Source organism: Amblyraja radiata, chromosome 3 (assembly GCF_010909765.2).
Source record: "Amblyraja radiata isolate CabotCenter1 chromosome 3, sAmbRad1.1.pri, whole genome shotgun sequence".
In the NCBI taxonomy this organism is placed as follows: Eukaryota; Metazoa; Chordata; class Chondrichthyes; order Rajiformes; family Rajidae; genus Amblyraja; species Amblyraja radiata.
Window position 1 is genome coordinate 26534494 of NC_045958.1, and position 18935 is coordinate 26553428.

Genomic DNA, 18935 nt, shown 5'->3' on the forward strand with positions numbered 1-18935 from the left:
GGAGTTGAACAGGTACTTTGGATCTGTCTTCACTAAGGAGGTCACAAACAATCTTCCTGATATACTAGTGGCCAGAGGATCTGGGGTGACGGAGGAACTGAAGGAAATCCACATTTGGCACCAAATGGTGTTGGGTAGACTGATGGGACTGAAGGCTGATAAATCCCCAGGGTACTTAAGGAAGTGGCTCTAGAAATTGTGGCTGCATTGGTGATAATTTTCCAATGTTCTATAGACTCAGGATCAGTTCCAGTGGATTGGAGGGTAGCTAATGTTATCCCACTTTTTAAGAAAGGCGGGAGAGAGAAAACAGGGAATTATAGACCAGTTAGCCTGACATTGGTGGTGGGGAAGATGCTGGAGTCAATTATAAAAGATGAGATAGCAGCACATTTGGATAGAAGTAACAGGATCGGTGCAAGTCAGCATGGATTTACGAAGGGGAAATCATGCTTGACTAAACTTCTGGAATTTTTTGAAGATGTAACTAGGAAAATGGACAAGGGAGAGCCAGTGGATGTAGTGTACCTGGACTTTCAGAAAGCATTTGATAAGGTCCCACATAGGAGAATAGTGGGCAAAATTAGGGCATATGGTATTGGGGTAGTGTGCTGACATGGATAGAGAAGTGGTTGGCAGACAGGAAACAAAGAGTAGGGATTAACCGATCCCTTTCAGAATGGCAGGCAGTGACTAGTGTGGTACCGCAAGGCACGGTGCTGGGACCGCAGCTATTTACAATATATTTCAATGATTTGGATGAAGGGATTCAATGTAACATTAGCAAATTTGCAGATGACACAAAGCTGGGTGGCAGTGTGAACTGTGAGGATGATGCTATGAGAATGCATGGTGACTTGGATAGGTTGGGGGAGTGGGCAGATGCATGGCAGAAGCAGTTTAATGTTGATAAATGTGAGGTTATCCACTTTGGTAGCAAAAACAGGAAGGCAGATTACCATCTAAATGGTGTCAAGTTGGCAAAAGGGGAAGTACTCCGGTGCTGGGGACATTTTTGCTATTGAGGGAGTGCAGCATAGGTTTACAAGGTTAATTCCCGGGATGGCGGGACTGTCATATGCTGAGAGAATGGAGCGGCTGGGCTTGTATACTCTGGAGTTTAGAAGGATGAGAGGATATCTTATTGAAACATATAAGATTATTAAGGGTTTGGACATGCTAGAGGCAGGAAATATGTTCCCGATGTTGGGGGAGCCCAGAACCAGGGGCCACAGTTTAAGAATAAGGAGTAAGCCATTTAGAACGGAGAAGAGGAAACACTTTTTCTCACAGAGAGTTGTGAGACTGTGGAATTCTCTGCCTCAGAGGGCGATGGAGGCCAGTTCTCTGGATACGTTCAAGAGAGAGATAGATGGGGCTCTTAATGATAGCGGAGTCAGGGGATATGGGGAGAAGGCAGGAACGGGGTACTGATTGGGGATGATCAGCCATGATCACAGTGACTAGCGGTGCTGTCTCAAAGGGCCGAATGGCCTACTCCTGCACTTATTGTCTATTGACTGGGCAGGGATAAAGGAAAATGGGCAGATGGAGGAGTGGTAAGGGTGGAGTTAGGAGATAGAGCTAGGTGGATAATAGGTGGAGAGAGACAATGGTAAAAAAAAGATCAGAAGGAGCCATGTGGGGCCACTCTGTCAGTGGGAAAAAAAAGGTGACGACAGACAGGTTGGTACTGGAATGGTAATCCACTTGTGTATAATGCTACATAGCATTATAGTTATGTTCCAGTGTGTATGGTAAGATCAAAGGAAATCTTCGCAATAAATTCAATTAAAGAGATTCGATAGGTTCTAGAGAAACTTTGGAACTATGGCCCCAGTACAATTTGTGGAACTGGGGCTCCAATGAGTTTCAAGGGCGTGTAGGAACCAGTACTCCAGTGAATTAGAAAGGAACATGGGAACTGAGCCTCTCGTGAGTTTCAAGAAAGTGTGGGAAACATCGGCTGCTGAGCCAGGAGCCAAACCATCACAATTTCTGAAAACTCAAAAAACAGATTATCAGAGATTTTACTTAGTTAAATTTTCAGTGATGTGGATAGAGAATAAATGACAATTGCTTCGTTGAATGATAAAAGTAGATACTGCCTGGCACCAATCACACTTGGTCAAGTGCCACCAGGCCGCCAGTTACTCTATTGATTTGAGTTATTTTGCCCATGCCAACACAGTCCGAAGTGAGTGTGAAGTGAATGGTGCAGGTGTAACTTGGATATTAGTGAGTAGGTTATAGATAACTAGGTACTGTTTGATAATACTGTCAAGATACCTTCTATCTCTTTGCTTATTGTCTTTTCGTTGACTGGTTAGCATGCGACCAAAGCTTTTCAGTGTGCCTTGTAAACTAAACTGAATTGAACTAATGATTGGGAGTAGGCTGATGAGGCAGTATTGGCCATATTGGATTTATCTTGTTTTCAGTGGAAAGGACATAGTTGGGAAATTTGCATTTCAGTTTTATAGCTGCACTGAAAAGATTGGCTAGAATCGTGATTAGTTCTGGAGCATAATGATTTAGTAACTGAAACATGTTATAGCTTCCCTTGAAATTTGATATGTCCAGGGGTGTTAGCTGTTGCTTTCATTTATTTGTTCTCTAACACCACGTGCACTTGCTTTTTGACATGAGCTTACCATGGTATATAGCTTCAAGAAATGCCTAATATAAAACTAAGCATATATCTATTATATTACTTTTGTTGCCTTTTTGTGCTATCTCTTCTGAATTCTGCCTCAGACTTGGTCTTTCAGAATTTATTCTATTTATTCTTCTGTTCATATATTTTTTGTTGTTTAGGTTGATTTGTCTGAAGTTCTCAGGTCTTGCTGCAACTCCATTCTTATTGATAACAATAATTGACTACCAGTTCCAAGACACTCTACCCACTCCTGTCGTTGAAGTCAAGTCTTCTTTACTTGAAATGGCCAATTATGAATGATCCTGTGGGATGATCCTTTAAATCTATCTGTTCAATTAAAGTCCGTTTAGAATCCTGAAAAATCTGCAATTTTGAGATTTCAAATTTCTCTCAATATCTGGGACACTTTTAAGTTTACTTGCAGCATTTACAGGTGGCAATGCCCTGAACTCAGCTTTCTGTTATCAAAGGCAGTCAAGACATTTAATGGCAAGCGTGTCTGTGTGAACCATAGAAGGTCTTGTTATTACTGTGACTATAGATCTTAAGGTAATTGCTTGCTCACGGATGCCTCTACCTGACATGTGCCTCCTTTTTTCCTGATCAGATGCTCAATATATCTGTCAACTCAGTTGCCCTAAAATTTGCATGCTTGATATTTCATTCTAACAGGAGCATACTGGCCGAGAACTCTTCCTATGTCTGTTTTAAAGGCTTCATACTTGCCAGACATCCTTTTCCCTGCAGACAGCCTACCCTAAACAATTTTTGAGTTGTTATTTGATGTCATCAAAATTAGCCTACCCCAATTTAGGAAATTTGCTTGAAAGAGAATGTTACCTTTTTCCATGACTATCTTGAAGGTAATAATTATGCTCAGTGGTCCCAGATGTCCCCGACTGACATTTCAATTACAGGTCCAGCCGCATTTCCTAAGTGGAAGGTTTTCACATAACTGCTCAGTAAAACAAAACATGGAAACCGAGGCAAAGTGTATCCAATTTTCTGGAAGCACACATTAATTTGTCAGCAGATGTACTTGAGAGGGGAAGATTGTTTATGGTGGAATTTCATAATGCTCATCATGTGAGTGGGATATTTGTTATACTGATTGTATTGCGAAGGGTGATTATAGGGTGATGGGTTGTATATATGACTAAGATACTGTATAGTATATGAGGGTTTTTTCTTTTATTTTTATTTTTTTATTTTTTGTATGGCTTTGTAAATATTTGATTAGTGTTCAAATGTAAATAATTTGGTGTACATATAGTGGCTGGTGTACATATGGTGTACATATAACTGCTAAATTTGTATAAGATAATTACAAGCAGTTGAATAAGGGAATTAATAAGCTTTGGCTTCTTCCTGCTCCTTTTCGGACACATATGTTTCATTTATTTATAGATATTGTTTATGACACTTTATAAATATTTTTGTTTTGTTTTTTGTATGCTGTTTCACACTTGCTTTTTAATCTTTTATTCTGTTCGAAATAAATAATAAAATAAATTTAAAAAAATCAAAAAATTTAGTTCACTGTTTTTTTTATATTTAATGTTAAAGATTCAGGGTTTAAAATGAATCTTTCTGCAGACTCTTGAATGTAACAGAATCAGTAGATAAGTTGGTTAAGAAGTAGGAAAGCTACATTATATAACATATATATGGTCAGCCACGGCAAGTGTAGTGCATTTAGTTGTGATTATTACGTTTTACCAATTTTGTTACAAAATGTTTTTAAATGGTGAAAACTATTTTGGGGAGAGGCATACCATCTATCTGAAGAAGGGTCGGTTTTTTTTAATTTGTATTTTTATTAGAAACAGTGTCCAGTTGTATAAAATGCGGCATATGACAAAATACATTTTGTGTACAACTTCTATTTTAGATTTAACAAGAAAGAGGTAAAACAAAAGAGAAAGAGCAAGAAAAGAGAAAGAGCAAGAAAAGGAAAGAGTGAAGGAAGTAGTGATATGTAAACCCTTAGACTACCAGATGTGCAGTCCAGGGGTGAACAAGTGATAGCCTATAGAAAAATGAAGACAAAACCCCATAAAATAATAAAGAAAGAAAGAAGAAAAAAGAGAAGAGAAAAATGAAGAAGGGTCTTGACCCAAAACGTCACCCATTCCTTCTCTGCCCATCCTGCTGAGTTACTCCAGCTTTTTGTGTCTATCACAGGTTATTTTTAATTTGCTTTGTTCTACAGTATGGCAGAGTAATACAGTATGAATATGGGTGGACCTTAATTAAGCGTCTGCTCTGTTGCAACCCTCAAAGTAATTAAAAATCAGGAGAGTGAAAAACCAGGAGAGTGGAACACAAAGTGCTTGAGTAACTTAGCGGGTCAGACAGATTCTCCATAGGACATGGTAGGCGATGTTTTGGGTTGGAACCCTTCCTTAGAAATCTGAAAATTAGCTCATCCCTAGGGCATGTAAACTGCCTCATGATCTTGCTTGCATGTTGCCCCCAATTGGTGGACAACATGGTGGTGCAGTGGTAGAGTTGCGCCAGAGAGCCGGGGATCGATCCTGACTACGGGTGCTGTCTGTACGGAGTTTGCACGTTCTCCCTGTGATCGCGTAAGTTTTCTCCTGGAGCTCCGGTTTCCTCCCACATTCCAAAGGCGTACAGGTTTGTAGATTAATTGGCTTCGGTAAAAATTGTAAATTGTCCCCAGTGTGTAGGATTGTGTTGGTGAACTGGGTAATATTGGCTCCAGTGCCATGTTTATTTTAGACAATAGACAATAGGTGCAGGAGTAGGCCATTCGGCCCTTCGAGCCAGCACCACCATTCAATGTGATCATGGCTGATCATCCTCAATCAGTACCCCGTTCCTGCCTTCTCCCCATATCCCCTGACTCCGCTATTTCTAAGAGCCCTGTGAAGAGAGTGGTGAATCTCTGGAACTCCCTGCCACAGAGGGTAGTCGAGGCCAGTTCATTGGCTATATTTAAGAGGGAGTTAGATGTGGCCCTTGTGGCTAAGGGGATCAGAGGGTATGGAGAGAAGGCAGGTACGGGATACTGAGTGGATGATCAGCCATGATCATATTGAATGGCGGTGCAGGCTCGAAGGGCCGAATGGCCTACTCCTGCACCTAATTTCTATGTTTCTATGTTAGCCCTATCTAGCTCTCTCTTGAAAGCATCCAGAGAACCTGCCTCCACCACCCTCTGAGGCAGAGAATTCCACAGACTCACCACTCTCTGTGAGAAAAACTGTTTTCTCGTCTCCATTCTAAATGGCTTACTCCTTAGTCTTAAACTGTGGCCCCTGGTTCTGGACTCCCCCAACATCGGGAACATGTTTCCTGCCTCTAGCGCGTCCAAGCCCTTAACAATTTTGCTCCAAAGAAGTAATCCTAAACTAATTTAGTGGCTCATTGTTCTGGGAGTACAAGATCTGTCCATTACCTCTGATGAGTTGAAGTGAGAGGAGACCAAATGCCACTTTTTGAATAGTTTAGAGATGCAGCATGGAAGCAGGCCTGTTGGCCTACCGAGTCCACATTGACCTGTGCACGTGTTCTATGTTAGAATACATTTGCATCCTGCACACTAGGGGCAATTTACAGAAGCCAATTAACCTACAAACCTGCACATCTTTGCAATGTGGGTGGAAATCAGACCACACGGAGAAAACCCATGCAGTCACGGGAAAACGTATAAACTGCCACAGATAGCACCCGTAGTCAAAATCAAACCTGAGTCTCTGACGCTGTGGGGCAACAACTCCACTGTTGTGCCACTGTTCACCCTTGTGATTAAATGCACTTTAGATTACCAGCTGAATTGTTCAGTTCAGTATATAGACAGATTGAATCCAGAAAAGATAATAGACAATAGATGCAGGAGTAGGCCATACGGCCCTTCGAGCCAGCACCGCCATTCAATGTGATCATGGCTGATCAGAGAAACGAAATCCTTTCCTCCAAACAAATCCCTCTCCTGCTACTTTCTTCCATCTGGCTTCACAATCCACAACTCTTCAAACCTCTCACACTTTCTGCTCTGATCTCTGGTCTTTGTTGCAATCATCTGCCTTTCAACTCCCCCCCCCCCCCCCCCCCCCCCTATGCTCATCTATTACCTACCACACTTTGTCCTGCCTCACCACTTTTCTTCTCCCACCCCCCCCCATACTATCAGTCTGAAGAAGGGTCCTTCCCAAAATGTTACACACCCATATTCTCCAAAGATGCCGCCTGACCTGCAGAATTACTCCAGCAATGTGTCTTTTGTGTACAAATATCTATTAAGGTAGTGGCAATCCACCACCCCTAAGATAGCATTTTCCTTAGCAGCTAACAGATGTACAGCACTATCCAGATCCCACCAATGGACATTAATGGCTAGGACTGTGGTGAATACTGAAAACTCTGCCTACATTATACATCACTGACTCCAGGTTCATTGGAACATTTCCCAGCAGGACGACTTCTCTGGATCTACAGAATCCACCCTCCCCTCCTCCCTCTCCCCTCCTCCCCCTCCCCCAGGAAGGAACAAAGAGGTCAGGCTACAGTTAACATTCTCTCAATTCTCACTTTTCCAAAGTACATTATTGTCACCCTGGTAGAAACTGACAATCTGAAACATACCTGGGGGCTTGGAGGCAATCCACTAGAATTTCAATGTCTTCGAGTGAGATGTTAAGATCATTGAATGATCTGTAAATGCTACAAGCCAACAACTTCACTCCCAGCTTCACACTGTGTTTAAATCACCACAGCATCACTGTTCACCAATCATGTTATGAACTGTATGTTTATCGCTTTATATGTGGTAATGGAATACGCAAGTATGTTTCTGTATAGAAGGTCAATTATGGGTTAGATTTTTAATAGTCCAAAACATAATGTGTGGGTCGTTCAATATAAAAATCCCGTAAAGTCAGAAGATGTAAGAGGATGTTTCCATTAGTGGGAGCGTCTAGGACTAGAGGTCACAGCCTCAGAATTAAAGGATGTTCTTTTAGGAAGGAGGTGGAGAAATTTCTTTAGTCAGAGGGTGGTGAATCTGTGGAATTCTTTGCCACAGGAGGCTGTGGAGGCCAAGTCAGTGGATATATTTAAGGCAGAGATGGATAGATTCTTGATTAGTACAGGTGTTCGAGGTTATGGGGAGAAAGCAGGAGAATGGAGTTAAGAGGGAGAGATAGATCAGCCATGATTGAATGGCAAAGTAGACTTGATAGGCCGAATGGCCTAATTCTACACTTATCACATGACCTTATGAACTTGAAAGCAACAGAAGAGGTGTAAATCAGGCTATTGACCTGTTGTCAATTAAAAATTGAATCTGAATTTGAATCTGAATCTTGTCAGTTGTTTTACACCACTGTATATATCCATCCATGTCAATTTATTCCTTTAGGAATTCTATTATTTTTCTTTTTGTTTCTTTATTTTATTCCCTATTGCACAATCTTCTAAATACTTTTGCTTATATGGCCTGCTCTTGTTTTAACAAAGTCATATGCTAAGCTATCAACTTTAAATAGGGCAGCACAGTGATGCAGCAGCAGAACTGCTGCCTCATGGTGTCAGAGACCTGGGTTCGATCCTGACTATGGGTGCTATGTGTGCGGAATTATACATTCTCCCTGTGACCATGTGGGCTTTCTCCAGGTGCTCCGGTTTCCTCCCACATTCCAAAGATGTGCATGTTTGTTGGTTAATTAGCTGCTGTAAATTGCGGGTTATAGCCACAGCTTATGTGACCCACGCAATGGAAAACTAGATCAACAGTAGCCTATTGGCCAAGATAGACTGGTAATTGATTCTTAAAGGGTTGACGGTGGATATCCAATGGAAGGCATTTAAAGACTGCGTGGATGAACTACAACAATTGTATATAACAGAATAATAAATCAGGGAAGGTAGTGCATCCATGGATAACAAGGGAAATCAGGGATAGTATCAAAAGAAAAGATGAAGCATACAAATTAGCCAGAAAAAGCAGCCTACCAGAGGACTGGGAGAAATTCAGAGTCCAGTAGAGGAGGACAAAGGGCTTAATTAGGAAAGGGAAAATAGTTTATGAAAGAAAACTGGCAGGGAACATAAAGACTGACTGCAAAAGTTTTTATAGATATGTGAAGAGAAAAAGACTAGTTAAAACAAATGTAGATCCCTTGCAGTCAGAAACAGGTGAATTGATCATGGGGAACAAAGACATGGCAGACCAATTGAATAACTACTTTGGATCTGTCTTCACTAAGGAAGACACAAATAGTCTGCCGGAAATAGCAGGGGACCGGGGGTCAAATGAGATGGAGGAACTGAGTGAAATCCAGGTTAGCCGGGAAGTGGTGTTAGGTAAATTGAATGGATTAAAGGCCGATAAATCCCCAGGGCCAGATAGGCTGCATCCCAGAGTACTTAAGGAAGTAGCCGCAGAAATAGTGGATGCATTAGTGATAATTTTTCAAAACTCTTTAGATTCTGGAGTAGTTCCTGAGGATTGGAGGGTAGCTAATGTAACCCCACTTTTTAAAAAAGGAGGGAGAGAGAAAACGGGGAATTACAGACCAGGTAGTCTAACATCGGTAGTGGGGAAACTGCTAGAGTCAGTTATTAAAGATGGGATAGCAGCACATTTGGAAAGTGGTGAAATCATTGGACAAAGTCAGCATGGATTTATGAAAGGTAAATCATGTCTAACGAAACTTATAGAATTTTTTGAGGATGTAACTAGTAGAATGGATAAGGGAGAACCAGTGGATGTGTTATATCTGGACTTTCAGAAGGCTTTCGACAAGGTCCCACATAAGAGATTAGTATACAATCTTAAAGCACACGGTATTGGGGGTTCAGTATTGATGTGGATAGAGAACTGGCTGGCAGATAGGAAGCAAAGAGTAGGAGTAAACAGGTCCTTTTCACAATGGCAGGCAGTGACTAGTGGGGTACCGCAAGGCTCAGTGCTGGGACCCCAGCTATTTACAATATATATTAATAAATTGGACGAGGGAATTGAATGCAACATCTCCAAGTTTGCGGATGACACAAAGCTGGGGGGCAGTGTTAGCTGCGTGGAGGATGCTAGGAGGCTGCAAGGTGACCTGGATAGGCTGGGTGAGTGGGCAAATGCATTGCAGATGCAGTATAATGTGGATAAATGTGAGGTTATCCACTTTGGTGGCAAAAACAGGAAAGTAGACTATTATCTGAATGGTGGCCGATTAGGAAAAGGGGAGATGCAACGAGACATGGGTGGCATGGTACACCAGTCATTGAAAGTAGGCATGCAGATGCAGCAGGCAGTGAAGAAAGCGAATGGTATGTTAGCATTCATAGCAAAAGGATTTGAGTATAGGAGCAGGGAGGTTCTACTGCAGTTGTACAGGGTCTTGGTGAGACCACACCTGGAGCACTGCGTACAGTTTTGGTCTCCTAATCTGAGGAAATACATTCTTGCCATAGAGGGAGTACAGAGAAAGTTCACCAGACTGATTCCTGGGAAGTCAGGACTTTCATATGATGAAAGACTGGATAGACTCGGCTTGTACTCGCTAGAATTTAGAAGATTGCGGGGGGATCTTATAGAAACTTACAAAATTCTTAAGGGGTTGGACAGGCTAGATGCAGGAAGATTGTTCCCGATGTTGGGGAAGTCCAGAACAAGGGGTCACAGTTTAAGGATAAGGGGGAAATCTTTGAGGACCGAGATGAGAAAAACATTTTTCACACAGAGAGTGGTGAATCTCTGGAATTCTCTGCCACAGAAGGTAGTTGAGGCCAGTTAATTGGCTATATTTAAGAGGGTTAGATGTGGCCCTTGTGGCTAAAGGGATCAGGGAATATGGAGAGAAGGCAGGTACAGGATACTGAGTTGGATGATCAGCCATGATCATGTTGAATGGTGCTGCAGGCTCGAAGGGCCGAATGGCCTACTCCTGCACCTATTTTCTAGGTTTCTATGTTTCTAAGTTTCGATTTACCCCTTAATTAACCTATTAGACCAATGTTTTGGAGCAAGTGATTTCCTACTTTGGCCTTACTATTTGAAGCTCTGAGTTTGGTATGTTTGGTACACCATTTCAAAATGGAGACGAAAAACACCAAAATAATTGACAACTTGCCACCAGTTTGCAAATAGACTATAGATTCAACAAATTCATTGTTGTCAGCTCTGCAGGGAACATTTAACTCCAAGGGAATTCTCTTGTCTTATGTCACTCTTCCTCCACTGAAATGTTCACCACCCTCGAAGCTCCATGAATAATTTAAAATCTCCCATGGAGAGAAAAACACAATCATTAATGATATATTTATTTCAGGAATATGAGCCCTTTGCAACATTTTTTCCATTACTAAATGTTCTATAAACATCAAAATACGATTCCATTTTCACATTAGAATTTTGTTTTGTTAACTAGGTATAGCTTAAGAAGTCACTAAAGAGGTTCATTCATATGATGGTTGAATTCACCTTTGATGCTCAATGGATTGGCTTGACTTCCATGTGCAATAAAGCAATTAGTATTTGCCCATTAAATAAATCTCTGTGGATTTAATCTTATCAAACAGTATAGCAGTAAAACTAGGCTGAAGAAGGGTCCTGACCCAAAACGTCACCCATCCTTTTTCTCCAGAGATGCTGCATGATCTGTTGAGTTACTCCAGCACTTTGTGTCTAACTTCGGTATATACCAGCATCTGCAGTTCCACTCTACGCAGTATAGAATGCCAACCCAATAACACTGCAGGTACAGTAACTGTGCCTGGAAGGTCACCCATATTGTGAATGCAAATAACATTATTAAATTTAATTTTTTATTGGTAGAGACGCATCACATCATATCTATATTTTTTTCATTGTTTTTGGCTTTTAAATATTTTGGCTCTTTTTGTCCAGTCAAAGTTGTAACTAGCTGGTTGCCTATCCATCAGAAGTGCTAGTATCAGGAGTTTGCTTTGGTTGACAAAGGGAAAGGGGATAAGTAGACTCCAATAAATGAAAATAAAAAGAAACTGACATTGAAAATATGAAATAAAAAGAGAACCTGTTGAAAAAGTTAACCAGTCATGCAGCATCAGTGGAGAGAGAAACAGAGTTAACGTTTCAGGTCAATGACTCTTCATCAGAACTGCTTCAATGGTGAGTCATTGTTTTTGTTTAAAAATTGCAACAGGTCCCTCTTGTCATGTCCGAAAAGTTAAAAAACAGATTTTTTTTAAAATACCAGGCTATTGCTTCATCAGAACATCTAATATAGTCTAAATTGTTGCTTGTAAATTCAGAGCCTGAAATGTGTCTGATGTAAGAAAAGAAAACTTAAATTACTAGAAACAGAATTAGTCATCAGAAGAACATTTTCCTGGATATTGGATTGCATTTTGCCCCACTCCTTGTGTGCCAAGTGATTCACTATCATTGTAAAGTATCGACAAATCTGGGATATTGTGCACTTTGCACAAAGTCAATTTCAGTTTCCGTGTATAATGCCTGGAGAATGCTGAATACAGTGCTATACCTGCCATGGAATCTAAAACTGGGAACATTTATTTTAAAAAATCCTGCCCATTTTTCCACCGCGTCCACTGCAACTGCATCACCAACTTCAATTTATGAGCAATACCATCAATATGCTCTCTTCCTAATGCTGATCCTCTAATCACTCATCCCTGCCAATAGAGACCTGCAGTTGCTATTCATACCTATTGGGATTCTGATCAAACCCTTCATCCTATCCTAATCCTTACTCTAACATTGCAATCCTCAAACCTTCCCTATCTCTGGATCCCTCGCAACTAACAAGCCACCAGTACCCAATATTCCCTTGTATGACCCAGCTGATTCCAGGCATCCAATTTGTTTGTGTACATAGGCTTTCCTAGTACAAATGCTGTTAACTACCGCACAACAGCTTGGCCGGATTTCCTAATGGCAGGTCTGTGAACAAACTACTTTACTGTTAAACGTAGCAAGATTAATAATAATAATAATAATAATACATTTTATTTAATGGGCGCCTTTCAGACATCTCAAGGACACCTTACATAGTAATCGGAATAAAAACATATAATCGGAATAGAACAAGTAAAAAAGACATCACAGAGACACAAATTAAAAACAGAATTCAATCCAAAAACAGAAAATCAAAAACACAGTGTGAAGAGATTAAGAGGACTCATGTCAGCTCAAGACTTAGAAAAACTTGTACATGCCTTTATTACTAGAAGGCTAGATTATTGTAACGGTCTCCTTGCAGGTCTTCCGAAAAAAAACTGTCAGGCAGCTACAGCTTGTTCAGAACGCTGTTGCTAGAGTTCTAACAAAGACCAAAAAATTTGATCACATTACACCAATTCTTAAATCCTTTCATTGGTTCCCTGTATGTCAGAGAATTGATTTCAAAATCCTGCTGCTCACCTATTAATCACTACATGGTTTAGGACCAAAGTATATCACTGACATGCTTCCACTATATAAGCCTTCTAGACCACTAAGATCTTCTGAAACCAATCTGTTAGTGATTCCCAGAGTAAATACAAAACATGGGAAAACAGGATTTAGTTACTATGCAACAAATAGCTGGAATAAACTTCCTGAAGGTTTAAGACTTGCCTCAACTTTGACCACTTTTAAAAGAAGACTGAAAACTTTTATGTTTACTTTAACTTTCAGCTAAATCTTAACTACATTGCACTTTTAACTTTTGCACTTTTTATAATGCATTTTTAATTTTGCTTTTCTTTTCTTTTAATTCTTCTATTTTATTTCATTTTATTATTTCATTTTATTGTATGACATGTTTTTATGTGAAGCATTTTGAGTCTGCCTCGTGTATGAAATGTGCTATATAAATAAAGTTGCCTTGCCTTGCCTTGCCTTATATCATACTAACGATTTATAGGGCCTAAGACACTAGAAGCCAAACTAGAAGAAAACATTTGAAGATGATGTTTTAGCAAGAACAAGTATATTTGGGTCACAGTTTAAGGATAAGGGGGAAATCTTTTAGGACCGAGATAAGGAAAACATTTTTCACAGAGAGTGGTGAATCTCTGGAATTCTCTGCCACAGAAGGTAGTTGAGGCCAGTTCGTTGGCTATATTTAAGAGGGAGTTAGATGTGGCCCTTGTGGCTAAAGGGATCAAGGGGTATGGAGAGAAGGCAGGTACAGGATACTGAGTTGGATGATCAGCCATGATCATATTGAATGGCGGTGCAGGCTCGAAGGGCCGAATGGCCTACTCCTGCACCTATTTTCTATGTTTCTATGTTTCTATTTATGTAGCCGAGAAGGAAAAAGACCGAAATATTTCAAGAAATTAAGAAATGAAAATAAACAGTGTCAAAAATCCCAGATTTGCTATGAAAAGGAAAATAAATTATGAGATATGTACTAGTAATGGGAGATAAAGCTGTGGTCAGGGAAATGTTTTGAAAAGAAAACAGAAAAAGTAAGAAAACCATTTACTTGAAGAGAATATTATCAAGAAAATATACATTCATGGGAGCTAAATGTCAACTAAAATTATTGGAAAAAAAGCCATGAAAAGAAAAAAATATTGTAAAAGGAGGAACTTTGCTGCATAAAATCTATAAAACAGAAAATAAAAGTGATCAATAAAACTTAATAATAAAAACATAGTTATTAAAAACAGTTTACATTATAAATATACATGACATTTTTTTTCACAATATGCAAATTGTAAAGATTACTGCAGCCACACTGATCCAAAGAAAACATCTACAATTTAAGATACCTTTCTGAAAGTATCAAAGCTTTCATAGAGACATATAGCGCAGGACCAGACCCATTGGCCCAACTCGTCCATGCCCACCAAGATTCCCCATCTAAGCTAGTCCCATTTGCATGCATTTGACCCATATTTCCTCTAACGCTTTTCCCATCCTGTCCAAGTGTCCTTTAAATCCTGTTATAGTGCCAGCGTCAATTACCACCTCTGGCAGCTCGTTCCATATTACCAATCACCCTCTAGGTGAAAAGGTTGCTCCTCAGGTTTGTATTAAATCTTTCCCTTTTCATCTTAAACATCTGTCATCTGATTCTTGATTCCCCTACCCTGGGTAAAAGACCCTATGGACCTTTTGGCAATTGCTTTTCTGCATTATTTTGCATGTTTTTATTATCCAGCCAATGGAACCATGGTTTAGTCCACCATACTGAAAAAGGTAACTCTGTCATTGTAATGGTTTTCAGTACTGCAGTGGCATGGTGGTCCAGCTAAATTATTGTTGAAAATTCTTGAGTGTGGCTTATCTACAGTACATTCAGAAAGTTTTCAGACCCCTTCACGTTTTCCACATTTTGATGCGTTACAGCCTTATTATAAATATTTTTTTTTTATCATCAATCTATACACAATACCCCAGAATGAAGAAGCGAAAACAGGTGTTTAGAAATTTATGCAAATTAAAAAGAAATAACTGAAATATCACATTTACATAAGTATTCAGACCCTTTGCTATGACACACAAAATTGATCTTGGGTTCATCCTGTTTCCATTGATTATCCTTGAGATTTTTCTACAACTAGAATGGAGTCCACCAGTGGCAAATTAAATTGATTGGACATGATTTGGAAAGGCACACACCTGTCTATATAAGGTCCCACAGTTGATGGTGCATGTCAGAGCAAAAACCAAGCCATGAATAAGAAGGTATTGTCTGTAGACCTCCGAGATAGGATTGTGTCAAGAAGCAGATCTGGGGAAGGGTATAAAACAATTTCTGCAGCATTGCAGGTCCTGAAGAACACAGTGGCCTCGGTCATTCTTAAATGGAAGAACTTTGGAACCATCAGGACTCTTCATTGAGCTGGCCGCCCTGCCAAACTGAGCAATCGCGGAAGAAGGGCCTTGGTCAGACAAATAACCTGATGGTCACTCTGACAGAGCTCACAGTTCCTCTGTGGAGATGGGAGAACCTTCCAGGAGGACAACTTTATCTGCAGCAATCCACCAATCAGGCCTTTATGGTACAGTGGCCAGATGGATAGCACTCCTCAGTAAAAGGCATGTGACAGCCCGCTTGGAGTTTGCCAAAAGACATGAAAAAACAATATTCTTTGGTCTGATGAAACCAAGATTGAACTCTTTGGCCTGAATGCCAAGCATCACATTTGGAGGAAACCAGGCGCCGCTCATCAGCTGGCCAATACCATACCTACAGTGAAGCATAGTGGTGGCAGCATCATGCTGTGGGCATGTTTTGCAGCAGCAGGAACTGGAGGACTAGTCAGGATTGAGGGAAAGATGAACGGAGCAAAATACAGAGAGATCCTTGAAAACCTGCTCCAGAGCGTTCTGGACCTCAGACTGGGGTGGAGGTTCACCTTCCAACAGGACAACGACCCTAAGCACACAGCCAAGACAATGCAGGAGTGGCTTCGTGACAAGTCTGTCAATGTCCTTGAGTGGCCCAGGCAGAGCCCGGACTTGAACCCGATCGAACAGCTATGGTGGGTCCTGAAAATAGCTGTGCATCGATGCTCCCCATCCATCCTGACAGAGCTTGAGAGGATCTGCAGTGAAGAATGGGAGAAATTACCCAAATGCAGGCGTGCCAAGCTTGTAGCATTATACCCAAGACGACTTGAGGCTGTAATCGCTGCCAAAAGTGCCTCAACAAAGTACTGAGTAAAGGGTCTGAATACTTATGTAAATGTGATATTTCAGTTATTTCTTTTAAATTACTTTGCAAAAATGTTTAAACACCTGTTTTCACTTTATTTATTATGGGGTATTGTGTATAGATTGATGATAACAAAAATGAATTCAATCCATTTTAGAATAAGGCTGTAACGTAACAAAATGTGGAAAAAGTGAAAGGGTCTGAATACTTTCTGAATGCATGATATAGGTGGTGCAATGAAAGGGAAATGTATCCAAAGAAGCTGATTCACTAGGTAAAGAAGGTGCAGAACGTTTCCATGTCTTTTTTATAATATGTTGGAACTTGTGATGCGTGTGATGTCGCCATTGCCATCTTGGACAGATCTGTAATTATTTACATTCAGGGAAGATTTAACGTTGATAGTTATCAGGATTCTGAAATTAAATCAGTGAATGTTCATATTATGTGTCCAATATTATGAATATTTTTTGTCCTTAAACTATTTTCTATGCTTTCCCATAATCAAAGGTGTACATGCATCAAGCAGTGAGTTTTGTCTTCCCAGTGCCTGGGCCACTACAATGATGTTTTCTATTTAGGTTATGTTGCTTTTCCGACCAAAACACATTGCTTCCATTTCTTGACACATATCTGCCATATGCATGGTTATATTTCCAGGCTATTTATGTCCTCCTGAAGTCAATTACCATCTTCCTTACTACATAGTTTCCAAGTTTTGAGTTATCTGAAAGCTTTAAAATGATGTCTTTGATTCTTATATCATTCAAAAAATATCAAGGAAATTGTTGTGTTGTATCATTCATGTCAGTGTTACAAGATTGAAAATGTAGTTGCCATGGAGTGACATACAGCAATATCTGTTTCCAGTGATTATATGTAATGGAAATTTCAAACCACTAACCACTTACCCGATTACATATCCTGATTTCTATCCTCTTCCATCCATCAGTTCACAAGTGAATCTATTCTCACCCTTCTGATCCCTAATCTGGGTGGTACACATCGAACAGTTGGCATGCTCATTCCTGTAGATGGGCTATTTTTTTTACCATTCATAACTAAAATTTCTCAGCCAACCATTTGCAATAAAACACCATGGGCAACACAGTGGCACAGCTGGAAGAGCCGCTGCCTCACAGCACCAGAGACCAGGGTTCAATACTGACCTCGGGTGCACGTTCTCCCTGTGACCATGTGGGCTTCCTCCGTGTTCTCTGGCTTCCTCCTACATCCTAAAGATGTGCATGTTTGCAGGTTAATTGGCTTCTATAAAATTGCCCCTAGTGTGAAGGGAGTGGATAAGAAAGTGGAATAACATAGAACTGATGTGATCAGATAAACAATAGTCGGTGTTGTATTGTATATTGTATTGTATTCAAATTTATTGTCATTGTCTCAGTTAGAGACAACGAAATGAATTTCCATTACAGGCAGTATCATAAAAATAAAAATAAATATATAATAATAAATAATAAAACATATTAAAAATAAAATAGAATTTAAAAAAAAGCACAAACATTGAAAGTCCACGACACAACATAACACAGTGGCACCAAGGTGAGGAAGGCACCATAGTCCAGCCAGCCTCCCCTCCGTTCTTCCCAGATGTTCACTCGTGGTCGAGGCCTTCCTAGCACCCGCAGTCGCCACCCAGGGTGGCCCGATGTTCAGGCCCTCACGCCGGGCTGGTGGAACGCCAACGCCGAACCCCGATGGTGAAAATCCTCCTCCTCAGCGGCCCGGACCTCCTGATCAGCAGCCTCCCGCAGCCGGAGTCCGCAGCTCCCGAGTCCGCAGGCCGAGCCGGGCAGAGTCGCAGGACCCCGCGCTGTCCATCAGCGCCGCCCGCGTTGGGAGCCCGCAAACCGCAGCTCCATGATGTCGGTGCCGCAGGTCCAGCACTCCGGGCTCCAGACGGCGATCCCCGGTAAGGCATCGTCAGCCCCGCGATGTTACAGCGCTGTCCCGCCGCTGCTGGAGCTCTGGTCGATCCCGGCAGGAAAGGCTGCGCCAATCCAGTAGGTAGGCCGCTGGGGGGGGGGCGGGGGGGCGACTCAAATAATAGTCGCGTCTTCACCAGGAAGCGGCTGAAGGACGGTATCCCCCGCACCGTACCCTCTTCCCCCACATCAAAACACAAAAAAAACCACCAAAAAAACACACTTTTACATAACTAAATAAACAAAAAAACAAAAAGATACCGGGCTGTAGGAGGAGGCTGCTGGCACCAGCGCCACCGGAAGTACACACAGGTATGGACTCGGTGGGATGAAAGATCGGTTTCCATGTTGTATTTCTCAGTAAAATAAACAATAATCCTCTGTCCAACTATTCAGACATTATGTGTAGGAAAGAACCGCAGATGCTGGTTTAAATCGAAGGTGGATACAAAATGCAGGGGTAACTCAGCGGGACAGGCAGCATTTCTGGAGAGAAGGAATGGGTGACATTTTGGGTCGAGACACCACCCATTCCTTTTTATTCAGACATCCTGATGGTTTGGCATCAGGTTTATCAGGTGATTATTACCTGTAGTTCCTTTAAATTCTTTAAACTCACCAGGGCCCTGTTTCCCACACACCCTTTGAACTCATCAGGACCCCATTTCCCTCACTGCCTTTGAACTTGGTTTCGGGGTGGGAGATTGCAAT

The 18935-nt window shown here is 41.0% G+C and overlaps 1 protein-coding gene across 4 annotated transcripts in view; it reads left to right on the forward strand.

Annotated features, from left to right (window-relative positions):
• prr16 (proline rich 16) overlaps nt 1-18935 on the forward strand; it is a 235125-nt gene that overhangs the window by 127308 nt on the left and 88882 nt on the right. Inside the window, exon 3 of one of the 4 annotated variants that reach the window (XM_033017497.1) lies at nt 2818-3812. The exons of the other annotated variants lie outside the window; for them this stretch is intronic. The gene's annotated coding sequence lies outside the window, so the exon portion shown is untranslated. Of the gene's footprint in view, nt 1-2817; nt 3813-18935 lie in introns of those variants that run through there. 4 annotated transcript variants of the gene reach the window in all.